Below are 12,367 nucleotides of genomic sequence, written 5' to 3'. Positions count from 1 at the left end.
AGTATCACACTTTATTATCATTTATTAGGAATTTAATGGAATCCACCAGTAGATTTAGGTTTTGTTGAGAAACTTTATTCTTGTCGTCGTGGGACTGCAGGATTTAAAACTGTTCCTTCTATTGGACCATGTTTATTAGTTTTAGTGGAGAAAGTTATTTTAATTGTCGATTAGTCTCTAATAAACCAAATTAAAAATTGGATTTGTCAAGAGGTTTAAATTTCTTACTTTGTTATAGTTTAAATTACAAAAAATTTAAAAATAAAGCGTCTTGAGACAATTTGACCTGTAACTGGCGTTATATAAATAAAATTGAATTTAAATTGTATGTATCTTATAATGTTGGAAGAACTCAGCCATATATGTTGGAAAACACATTTTCTTTGTCCATTAATCTGTTGTTTTATCCAGTAATTCATTTCTTGTTTTAGTTTATAAAATGTCAAACCCAAATATATTCAGTTTACTGTCATAAAAACCAAAAAGATTTGCATTCATGATGCAGGAATCAGACAGTTTCTCACTTTTTTAACTTATAGTCAGAAGTATAGTTGATAATGTGTGAATTGTTGCAGCTTGTGAGCCGTAAAAGGTTTTAATCTTTGGGGCCGAGTGTCAAAAAACATTTAGAAACCAACATCAACAAAACACTCAACAAAGATTTGAACATCATTAAAGGGAAATCCATCTTTTGCATGACAATGTCTAATTAAAGGACATTTATTTCCAACGTAAATGTGTGATATTCATCCTCTGGAGCTTCTCTTCAAATCGTCTTCTAACTGGATTGGTTTGGTCAGGAGGATGTGCAACAAACGTGAAAAACTGCACTTTAACATCAGTGAATGACACTGAAGTTTAACCTCTACATTAATGAGACTGAGTCTGGATGTGCTGCTCTGTCATTAAAGGGGAACTTCGGTTTTTTTCAACTTGGGGTCTGTTTTCATTTGTCTTTTAATACATGTGAGTGATGGAGAAATGAATTTTTGACATCGCTCCAGTATTTAGCCAGGCAGGCAGCTTAGCAGCTCAGCTAGCGAAAAGTATGGGGCAACTTGCCCCACCGCATCAAAGTCCACCCTAACGTGCATTTTTTTCCCCACACTGACCGGCTCGGATAGTCTCAACGAGTGTCCCACAACATACTAGAGATGAGAAGTGAACGAAAACCTCCACATTACTTGGCGATCGCTATTTGTTGTGGTCTGTATCCAAATCTCAAGACGCTAGAAAGCAAATCTCATTCCGAAATCGCGCGATAGCTCACGCCAACACCGGTGCTTTGGCGCGAGCTATCGTGCGATTTCGGAACGAGATTTGCTTTCTAGCGTCTTGAGATTTGGATACAGACCACAACAAATAGCGATCGCCAAGTAATGTGGAGGTTTTCGTTCACTTCTCACCTCTAGTATGTTGTGGGACACTCGTTGAGACTATCCGAGCCGGTCAGTGTGGGGAAAAAAAAGCATGTTAGGACGGACTTTGACGCAGGGGGGCAAGTTGCCCCATACTTTTCGCTAGCTGAGCTGCTCAGCTGCCTGCCTGGCTAAATACTGGAGCTATGTCGAAAATTCATTTCTCCATCACTCGCATGTATTAAAAGACAAATGAAAACATACCTCAGGTTGAAAAAAAACCGAAGTTCCCCTTTAACTCCTAAGTTTAGGGAAAGTTCAAACAAAAGAGGACAGTTCAGATAAGACTTGAGAATGAGCTTATTTTGAACAAACATCTCAGACTTTCTGAGCTTCAGCACCTCTAGCAAGATATATTAACAACAAGCAACTCAAGAGATCCAGAAGTTGCAGAGAGTTAGCTTTAGCTGAGCCAAAAAACATGTGGGATGCTAACCTAGCAAACATTTCAGACTTTTCTCTGTGAATTCTGACAAATAATTTACTATTTAATGACAGAGCCACACATCTGAACTCAGTCTCATTAAAACAGACTCTAATTCAGTGTCATCCATCCATATTCAAGTGCAGTTACCCAAAATGTTTGTTGCATGAGCTCCAACAAAACCTGTCCAGGTAGAAGGCCACTTTGACAAACAGGAAGTGGAAGGTTCCAAGCAGATTTATAGAAGGGGGAACTGGCATTTTAGGTGTACTAAAATGTCCTACAGAAAATAATTTTATTTAAACATAATTAAATGTAATTAAGCCCCTCCTTATTCTATGGCACGGACACAGTGATGAATTGGTTTCAAAAACCTCTGCAGTGCATATGTATAGTGTTATCCTCTGGTACGCCTTCCCTATTGTGTCCTTGTACTTCTGGACAGTGAAAGGCTCATCTGAACCAGGATAGTGATATTTAGAAGTGATTTTGTATACAAAAAACATGATCTGAACATTTCAAGCCCACTTATAATCATTTTGTGTTACAAAATCCTGAATCTGTTTACCTGCACTGGTGCTGGGTTGTGCAACATCCACTTGTGCATCAGTAGCAGGTGTCTCCACTTTGACATGCTTTAAAGTTATGTTTTTGCCACATGCACAGCAAAAGGCATCAGAAGCTCCAAGCACAGATCCACAGAATGGACAGTACATCTGCAAAAGAAAAAAGACATGGTTTAGGTATGGAGGACTGTAATAAGGGAATCTCTAATAAATTTAGCTTATTTCTCAGGCTAATCTACAAATGCAAATGTGCTGCCTTGCAACGTCTGGTGTAACATACAATAAAATAAATGTCATGTATGTGCAGCATTATATGTAGTGATACAAACATAATCATAATAAATATACTCGAATGAAAGTCATATTACCGTTCCCGTTGTATTTTTATGCACAGTCGTTCAGGCAAAGACACTGGTTCAGGCAGCTGTCCGGTCCTGTCTCTCTCTCCATCCCATCTGTTACGCCGAGAGGGCCCCCTGTTCCGTTCGTAGTGACCGGTAATACAGCGTTTTTCATTGGAAGATCGTTTCTTGGTTTTGAAATCGTTTTTTAGTTTGCAGATCGTTTCTTGGTTTGGAAATCGTTTCATGTTCTGGAAATCGTTTCTTAGTTTGCAGATCGTTTCTTTGTTTTGGAGATCGTTTCTTGTTTTGGAATCGTTACTTGATTTGCAGATCGTTTTTTGGTTTGGAGATCGTTTTCTCCTTTGCATCGTTCCTCTTTCAGCAGCGTGTTTTGTTTTTTTCAGCGCGTTATTTCATTTGCACCACGATCCTCTTTTGTACCTCGTTTAGACTTGTGTTTGAGTTTGTGAGTTTGCATCGTTTCTGTACTTGAAGCTGTTTTCCTAAACTGAGGAGTTTTGGAAAGTTGCAGATCGTTGGCCCCTGTCGGCCACCGTAGATAATGACCGCTCTTACCTCTCTTCCTCTACCTCTCTATCTCTTCTGTCCCTCTCAACCTGTCCAGCCAGCAGGCAAATGGCGTTTTTTCATCCCAAAGGCTATACTATGATGTTTTCTCAGAGACATACTCTGCTACTCTGTTTGTTCTGGTTCTGGGCCGCTGCACTCCTCCTCTGTTGTTTTGTGGATTGTACTCAGCTGCATGCCTTCATCTATCTGGCCTCCGTTGACTTGTCCCGCCTGACGTCTCAGGAGCTGAAGGTGGACTGGAACAGACCAAAGTACCGTCCAATCATGATGCCAGCTGCCTCTCAAAAGGCTCCTTCATCTGGTGGCACTTCTTCTGAGGGGAAGCTGAGCTTCAGCAGAACTTTGGAGATGTGTTCCAGTGGTTGGTGGATGTGTGGGGAGATAGAGAGGGACCTTTGAATTGTTCAGAAGGGAAAACAGGGAACCCATTGGTAGTTCTAGTTTAGGGTTCTACTGTGGAGTGTTTTTGGGTTTTAAGAGGTGAACAGGAAGAGTTTTTGTGTTGATGATCTTTTACTTTGTTCCTGGTTGGAATGCCCATCAATGTCAACATGAAGTTCACTTTTAGTTCTGTTTATTTTTATTTTACTAACACCCATTTGTTTTTAACCCCGTCACATGTTGTGCTGTTGTAAACTTACTCTTTCAAATAAATACTCGTCTAACCCTCTGGAAACCAGCGTTTGGACTGTTTTTGTGTTGCTCCTCACCTACTTCAGACAGCCGGGACACAGCAACGTTTTGTAGACCAAAGGATATACTCTGACATTTTTAGAGTGACAGGCTATACTATGATGTTTTTTGGATGACCTGCTATACTATGGACGTTTTCTGGTCCAAAGGTTATACTATGATACTTGTTGAGTGACACGCTATACTATAGGCTTTTTTAATCGGCATATTACTATGAGGTCTTTTTGTTTTCGTTTTTTTGTTGATTTTTAATAATAACTTTATTTATACAGCACTTTCCAATCAAAGTGCTCCACAGAGCAAGCAACAAATAAAACACAATAAAATAACGGATAAAAACAATGGCTAAGAAATAAAAATAATGACTTAGAAATAAAAACAATGGCTCAGAAAATAAAAACAATGGCTGAGAACTGATAACAATATTTAAGAACCCCACAGTTAGGATTCATATACAGCAGAGCACAAGTGGTTCTTTAACTTTGCTTTGAACACCTCTACTGAGCAAGCTTGTTGAATGTCAGAGGGAAGAGCGTTCCATAAAGACTGTGCACAGAAACAAAAAGCCCGCGCACCGACTGTCTTCTTTTTAACTCTTGGGACAGTCACCAGATCTGTCCCCTGGGAGCGCAAGGACCTTGCTGGTTCATATGGAACAACCAGCTCCTTTAAATATGATAGTCCAATCCCATTTACAACTTTATAAGTTAAAAGAAGTATCTTAAAATCAGCTCTAACATGAACTGGGAGCCAATGGAGTGAGACTAACACTGGTGAAATGTGGTCATATTTCTTTGTTCTCGTCAGAATGCGGGCTGCCGCATTCTGCACCATCTGAAGGCTATGAAAGCTCCTCTTAGGCAAGCCAGACAGGAGAGCATTACAATAATCCAACACATAAGAATTTGAACAGTTTTAAAAATTACTATATTTTTACTTGTGCAATGAAATATTATTTTATGGCCTTTTTTTAGACGACATATTATACTCTGTTTTCTTGAATGACACACTATTTTGACAAAATACTGCACTATGACATTTTTTGAACCACAGATCACACGACAATTTTAGGCAACATCCTATCATTTTATGCTTTTTGAACCACATAATAATCTATGGTTCATGGTCTATCATTGGTGTCTATGGAGTGCATGGGGACTGTCTACAAATTGCAAAAACTGCTGCAACAGCGAAGAGACACAAATATTCAATAACTTCACTCTGATACAATATAGTGTCACCAAAATCACTGCAGCCTTCAATTGGCTCCTGTTGAAACCAGTGCTATTCCTGCAACTTCAATGACAGCTACTTTTGATAAAACTGGACTTGCAGCATATTGTCTACCTTACAACGATGGGAAAGAGGCATTGTTTATGTTTTGGCAACCTATATCTAATGAGGTTGTCATGCCAGAAGTCCGAATCTGTGAATATCTTTCCAACTTTACCGAACTGTGGCCCTGAGAAGCCGTGGCGAGCGTCCTTTATTTTCATTTCTGAAAGGTGGCAACCCTATCTACGACTCTAACAGCTATTTATACTACTACTACTGCTCTTACTTTTAGTATTACTACTACTGCTTGTACAACTATATTACAGCTGCTATTAATCGCCTGGTACTTGGTTGCCAAGCTGTTAGCTCGCATTAGTGTTTTGCTAGTGGCTAACTAGTTAGCTCTCATAGACTGGAAGCTCTCAACAAGAGTTAATAATGAAAAAAATAGTAATTCCAAGTTTCCTTGTCTCAATCGTACGATGTCATGTGCAATTGTATGCAGCACAGTGAGCTGGCATACTTCTTGTTTCCGTTTTCATGCTGTCTACATCCACGGAATGCACTGAAACTTTCCCCCCACAAGCTGAGCCTCGCTGTAGCACGGAGCTCAAAAGGACGTGTCCTATCTACTGATTCATATCTATGCACACTAGTCTGCTCCGATGCAGTCTCGATGATGACGTTTCACGAGTACATGAGAACGCAAGTACGGACAGTTACATACTGAGAAACGGCCATAGTCTTCTTACCGCAAAAGTATAAAGCTGCTCGTCTTCTCCTCTGGCATCAGCAAACGTCTTCAAAGCATCTTCAAATCCAAATGAAATACAATCAAAACATCAAACTAACGTCTTTGGTGTGTTCAGTTGCAGTCGGACAACAAAGTTGCATTCAGGAGCGTCGGAAATCAAAGTATCAGTAATGTAAATTTCCAACGAAAATTTTGAAAATTAGTAATAGAAAATTTTTCAGATCACAGGCCCCCCGTGCCCCCACGGAAGATCTGCCACTGTCCAGGCAGCGCTACACACAGGCTTTCAAACACAGGTGGTCACTCAGAGACAGCCAGCCTGACAGTTGCACAATGACTGGGGAGCGTGTAGGACGGAAAATGTGGACCGGATTTTCACAAACCTGGCATTCTCTAGAGTAAAAACCAGGCGTAAACTAACCATGACGTCACCCGTTGGTTTCAACGCCGAGAAAATGAAGCCCGGATTTTGCTACTTTCTGGTCGCCGTTTTGGATTTTTTGGAGCCAGTGACGTAAAAAGCGTCATCAAACAGACTGGACCGGAGAGCAACTAGGGGCAGGATTGGCTGAGGACTCTCTTATCCCGCTCACATTTTACCGCAGAGGCTTCTGTTGCTGTCTATCAAGCATAGCCACGCCCCCTGACTCCGCCAACTTTAACGATTTATTTAAAATTCAGTATTGATTTATTTTAAGATCGGCCACCTGATCTCTCATTTTGACCATGAAAACTAACGGGGAAAAAAATCCTGAGCTGTAGAAAATCAGTCTATCAAATTTTATTTTTTCCAAAAATGAATTGGGGTCTATGGAGCAAAAGCTTTTTGGAGTCAACCCTAGCGGACGGCGTGATATTGCAAGTTTTTGACACTTCCGGGTTGGCTTCAATTCTGGAGCCAGATGCTACGTCTACTACATATACAGTCTATGGTAAAAACACATACTGGATTTCCCCAAAGGTTACATATTCCCACAACAGCAAAGTGAAACTTTTTTTTTTTTTTTGCCCATGTGACGTCTGGAGTGAGAGCGTGTGAAGGGACTGAGTTGCCTGTGTCTCACAGCCAAAGCGTGAGAGTTGGCAGCCCTGGGCATGTGTCATACGATAGCCATCTCTGGCATGATAGAATCTGACCATTAAGTTCTACTCAGAAGTGTCTTAATAGCAGCCAAGTGAAAACTTTCTCTCCGGCATTTCTATGCCTGCTTTTTTTTTAACATGCAAACTGGAAATATTCCTTAAAAACAGGAGGGACAGTACGTTATTGTGACCACAGTGCACCGCCTCACCTACCCAATTTTCAGTTTAAATTTTCCATTTATTTTTTTGTTGGGCTTTTTGAATTGAATTCCGCTCAGTTTCATGTGGTGTCATTTCACAAAATAAGCAACTGCAGGGAAATTCACATTATATCACAACATTATGTAATGGGGAGAAACCCAACAAATTCAACGGTTTGAGCAGTGTTGTGGTGACAACACTGGAACAAAAAAAAACCCTTTAACAGGAAGAAACCTCCAACAGACCCAGGCTAGAAGGTTGGCCATCTGCCTTGACAGCACTGAGAACTAGTGTGTTGAGGAGAATGTTGAGGCATTCTTTTCCAACATACCTTTAAACAAAGCTCCCCCTACAATCATTTGGAATAGACACCATTGTATCTGCTATTCAAGGCCATTCTCGTTATGCAAAAAGAGTTTTTGCGGTGTTGCTCTCTTTCTTTGGTGTTGTGTACATGTGTTAGGAGGAAGAGGTGGAGCTATCTAGCCTTTCCTTTCTGGCTGCCAAGCTGCTGTTTCTTTCTTCAGAATGTGGAAGTGCAGTGCAGCTTGCTTTAACACCAGATTGATACCTGCACAGTCTTTCTTATCTGACTGCAGCATGTCCTGCACATTGCATTTATTCTTCTCCTTGGTTTATTTCCCATTGTCTGGCTACTGTGTCTCTATTGGTCATGCTATCTTTGCATTTTCCAGCTTCAATGCAAAGACTCAGGGTAACAAGGACCAGACAAAACTGTTCACAAAAAGCCAACATCTCTCTGCAGCTTCCTAAAAAATATATTTACTTGAATAATCTGAAACAATTGTTAAGAAGTCTAATTGAAGGTAAACACAGACATCAGATTGGAATTGTTAGTTCCTCTCGATCCCCAATCATTAATTATACTAATGTGTAACTTGTGCTGATTAACTTGTCTGTGTTTATCTGGTGTAAATGGGGTCAAACTGTGACAAAATTACTCTCCCAAGGAACATGGCGGAATCATGTGACGAGTGGCGTACTTTTGTGTGTCTGTCTGTCTTGTCTGTTCGCAACACTACTCAAAAACTGACAGATTTGGATGAAATTATCACAGAAGGTCAGAAATGACAGAAGGACCAAGTGATTAGATTTTGCTTCTGCAGTTGTCTTTCATCTAAAATGATGGAGCAACATCTAACAGAAAATCGATCTCACAGTCAAGTTTGGGCCTTCATACTGTACTGTTATCTTTAATTCACGTGTTTTCTACCATCTGATAATAAGGTCAAATGCTAATCAGAGCAGTTGCTTCTGAAGATTTTCTGAGGATGATATTTGTAATTGACGCAAATTTGCTTTGTTAGACATTGGTAGGCATTACATTTTGACCCACCTTAACAACAGATGAGACTGTCTAACCTGTAACAACAATGAATGAATTTTTGCTAAACTGCAGCCACTATGGCCACCAGCAGTAATTAAAGGATAATGGTGGTGTTGTTAAAAACCTTACTGAAGAGTGGGCTGAGACAGAGGTGTCATCATTAGCTGACTTGACTGACAGATAGTGGGAGAGTGACAAAAAAGGCATCAGAACAGTCCCTCCAGGATTTCGCGGGCGTTTTTCATGATTGTTGCGGCCGAAAATGCCTGCAGCTTTTCTAAAAAATTGCGATAAAAGTTGAGATGTTTTAAGCTTATTTGTTGAGATAAAATTGCGGGAGACAGTGACAGTTGCTAAAACGCTGATATTTTTCCAGCTTGTAGAACATGTTTCAACACTGTAATTGACAATATTTACTCCGAAATTAATTATTTAACGTTCCAACCCATTTCCACAAAAGCTGGCACACCATGGTGGGACATTAGCAGCAGCCAGATACTCATTTAATATGACGTGACCTAACTATGCAGGAGGCGACAGGAATTGGTGGGACTCAGAAACACCCCCACAATTTAATCAGTTGTTCCCTGCGTCATTTCCGATACGTCCACAGTGGTAGATTTGTTGTAGGATCACAATGATGTGATCGTCAGCGGGCCGCTGAGGTAGCGTTCACTTGTTGCCATGGTTACCGTGCCGCTACCTCAATGGGAAATCCGTGGGTCCAAACTTTAAGCCGTATCACTGCCGAAGTCTAATCATTTGGTCCTTGTGTCATTTCTGACTGACCCTGAAAATTTCATTTAAATCCCCGAGTCCATTTTTGAGTGATGTTGGTAACAGAGGAAGGATTCACACACGGTGACCATCACATAACTCCGTTGTGTTCTTTGGTGGAATAATGTAATCTAATTTACCTCATTCTTTCAGTGCTCTAACGGATCTGGATGCAACAGTTTCCATCATGGTGATTTGTCTGGTCTGTTGTCCGCTCATTTCAGCCGTTCTGTTTCTTGTTAAAAAAACAGTGTGTATCAATCGATGATTTTTTTCTTTTTTGTAGTTTGGTTGTAAAACAGTTTAGCTCCGCTTTGGTGAAGAACATCAGTGAATTAATTGTTTATCACGGTCTTCAGCAGTAATTTTTGTTGGTAAATGAGAGACATTAGTATCGCACGTCTGCATCTTCAAACCATAAACAGGAAGTGAATTTGGTGATGTACGTGCATTAGGTTTGCGCTGGGGACTGCTATGATTGGTGGAACTTACAGGAGGCGGGCCAAAATTGTGGGAAAGTTGAGGTGATTAGACAAAATTACAAGGCCGTGCAAAATTCACGGAGATTGGTTGATTTCGCGTGAATTCGCGCGATCGCAACATCGCAAATTCCTGGAGGGAATGCATCATGCATCAACATGATCAGATCTATTTTTTTACTCTGGAAAGGAACGGCAGGGTTATGTGACGATCGGCGTACGTTTGTCCGTCCGTCTGTTTGCAACATTACTCAAAAACGGACTGATCAATTTCGATGAAGGTCAGACATGACACAGGGACCACTTCATTAGATTTTGTGGCTTTTAGTCTGGATACACAGATTGGCTAATGATTTCTGTATCATTGCAAGATAGCGGTACAACTTCACGGTAACTATGACTACAAGTGAACACTACATCAGCTGCCTGCTGACAATCACATGATTATGATCCTACCACAAATCGACCGCTGCAGACTTATCGGGACTTATCCATCGGAAATCATACAAGGAACAACTGACTAAAGTGCAGGGGTGTTTCCAAGTCCCATCAATTCCCATGGCCCGCTACATATTTAGGTCACGTGATTCGGTAACCGTACATACACACGTGGACAAAATTGTTGGTACCCCTCAGTTAAAGAAGGAAAAACCCACAATTCTCACTGAAATCACTTGAAACTCACAAAAGTAACAATAAATAAAAATTAATTGAAAATGAAATAATCAAAAACAGCCCTTACTTTTGAATTGTTGATTAACATAATTATTTAAAAAAACAAACTAATGAAACAGGCCTGGACAAAAATGATGGTACCTCTATAAAAGATTGAAAACTATTTGACCAGAGTGACATGATTAACTCAGGTGTGTCATTTAATTGACATCACAGGTGTTTCCAAACTCATAATCAGTCAGTCTGCCTATTTAAAGGGAGACAAGTAGTCACCCTGCTGTTTGGTGAAAAGGTGTGTACCACAATGAACATGGACAACAGAAAGCGAAGGAGAGAATTGTCCCAGGACATCCGAAAAAAAAATTATAGACAAACATCTTAAAGGTAAAGGCTATAAGACCATCTCTAAACAGCTTGAAGTTCCTGTGACAACAGTGGCTCATATTATTCAGAAGTTCAAGACCCACGGGACAGTAGCCAACCTCCCTGGACGTGGCCGCAAGAGGAAAATTGATGACAAATTGAAGAGACGGATCGTTGGAATTGTATCCAAAGAGCCCAGAGCAACCTCCAAAGAAATTAAAGGTGAACTCCAAGGCCAAGGTACATCAGTGTCAGATCGCACCATTCGTCGTTGTTTGAGCCAAAGTGGACTTCATGGGAGACGACCAAGGAGGACACCACTGCTGAAAAAAACTCATAAAAAAGCCAGACTGGAATTTGCAAAAATGCATGTTGACAAGCCACAAAGCTTCTGGGAGAATGTCCTTTGGACAGATGAGACCAAACTGGAGCTTTTTGGTAAGGCACATCAACTCTATGTTCATAGACTCAAAAACCAAGCATACGAAGAAAAGAACACTGTCCCTACGGTGAAACATGGAGGAGGCTCAGTAATGTTTTGGGGCTGCTTTGCTGCATCTGGCACAGGGTGTCTTGAAAGTGTGCAAGGTACGATGAAATCTGAAGACTATCAAGGCATTCTGGAGAGAAATGTGCTGCCTAGTGTCAGAAAGCTTGGTCTCAGTCGCAGGTCATGGGTCTTCCAACAGGACAACGATCCAAAACACACAGCCAAAAACACCCAAGAATGGCTGAGAGAAAAGCGTTGGACTATTCTAAAGTGGCCTTCTATGAGCTCAGATCTGAATCCCATTGAACATATGTGGAAGGAGCTGAAACATGCCATTTGGAGAAGACACCCATCAAACCTGAGACAACTGGAGCTGTTTGCTCATGAGGAGTGGGCCAAAATACCTGTTGACAGCTGCAGAACGCTCATTGACAAATACAGAAATCGTTTAATTGCAGTGATTGCCTCAAAAGGTTGTGCAACAAAATATTAAGTTATGGGTACCATCATTTTTGTCCAGCCCTATTTCATTAGTTTGTTTTTTTAAATAATTATGTTAATCAACAATTCAAAAGTGATGGCTGATTTTGATTATTTAATTTTCAATAAATTTTTATTTATTGTTACTTTTGTGAGTTTCAAGTGATTTCAGTGAGAATTGTGGGTTTTTCCTTCTTTAACTGAGGGGTACCAACAATTTTGTCCACGTGTGTAACATACACATGTATAACACACGCCTGTGCTCAGCACAAGGTCATTTCATCCATCGGAAATGATACAACTGAGCAGCTTTGGTGGAGTACTGTGCTGTCTGAGTGCTCTTCTTGTTTGACATGTGTCTGTAATGGGAAAAGAACAAAAAATGAAACACACACACACTCAATGC

The sequence above is a fragment of the Acanthochromis polyacanthus genome, chromosome 6, assembly GCF_021347895.1.
Source record: "Acanthochromis polyacanthus isolate Apoly-LR-REF ecotype Palm Island chromosome 6, KAUST_Apoly_ChrSc, whole genome shotgun sequence".
Lineage (NCBI taxonomy): Eukaryota > Metazoa > Chordata > Actinopteri > Pomacentridae > Acanthochromis > Acanthochromis polyacanthus.
This window is presented reverse-complemented; position numbering follows the sequence as displayed.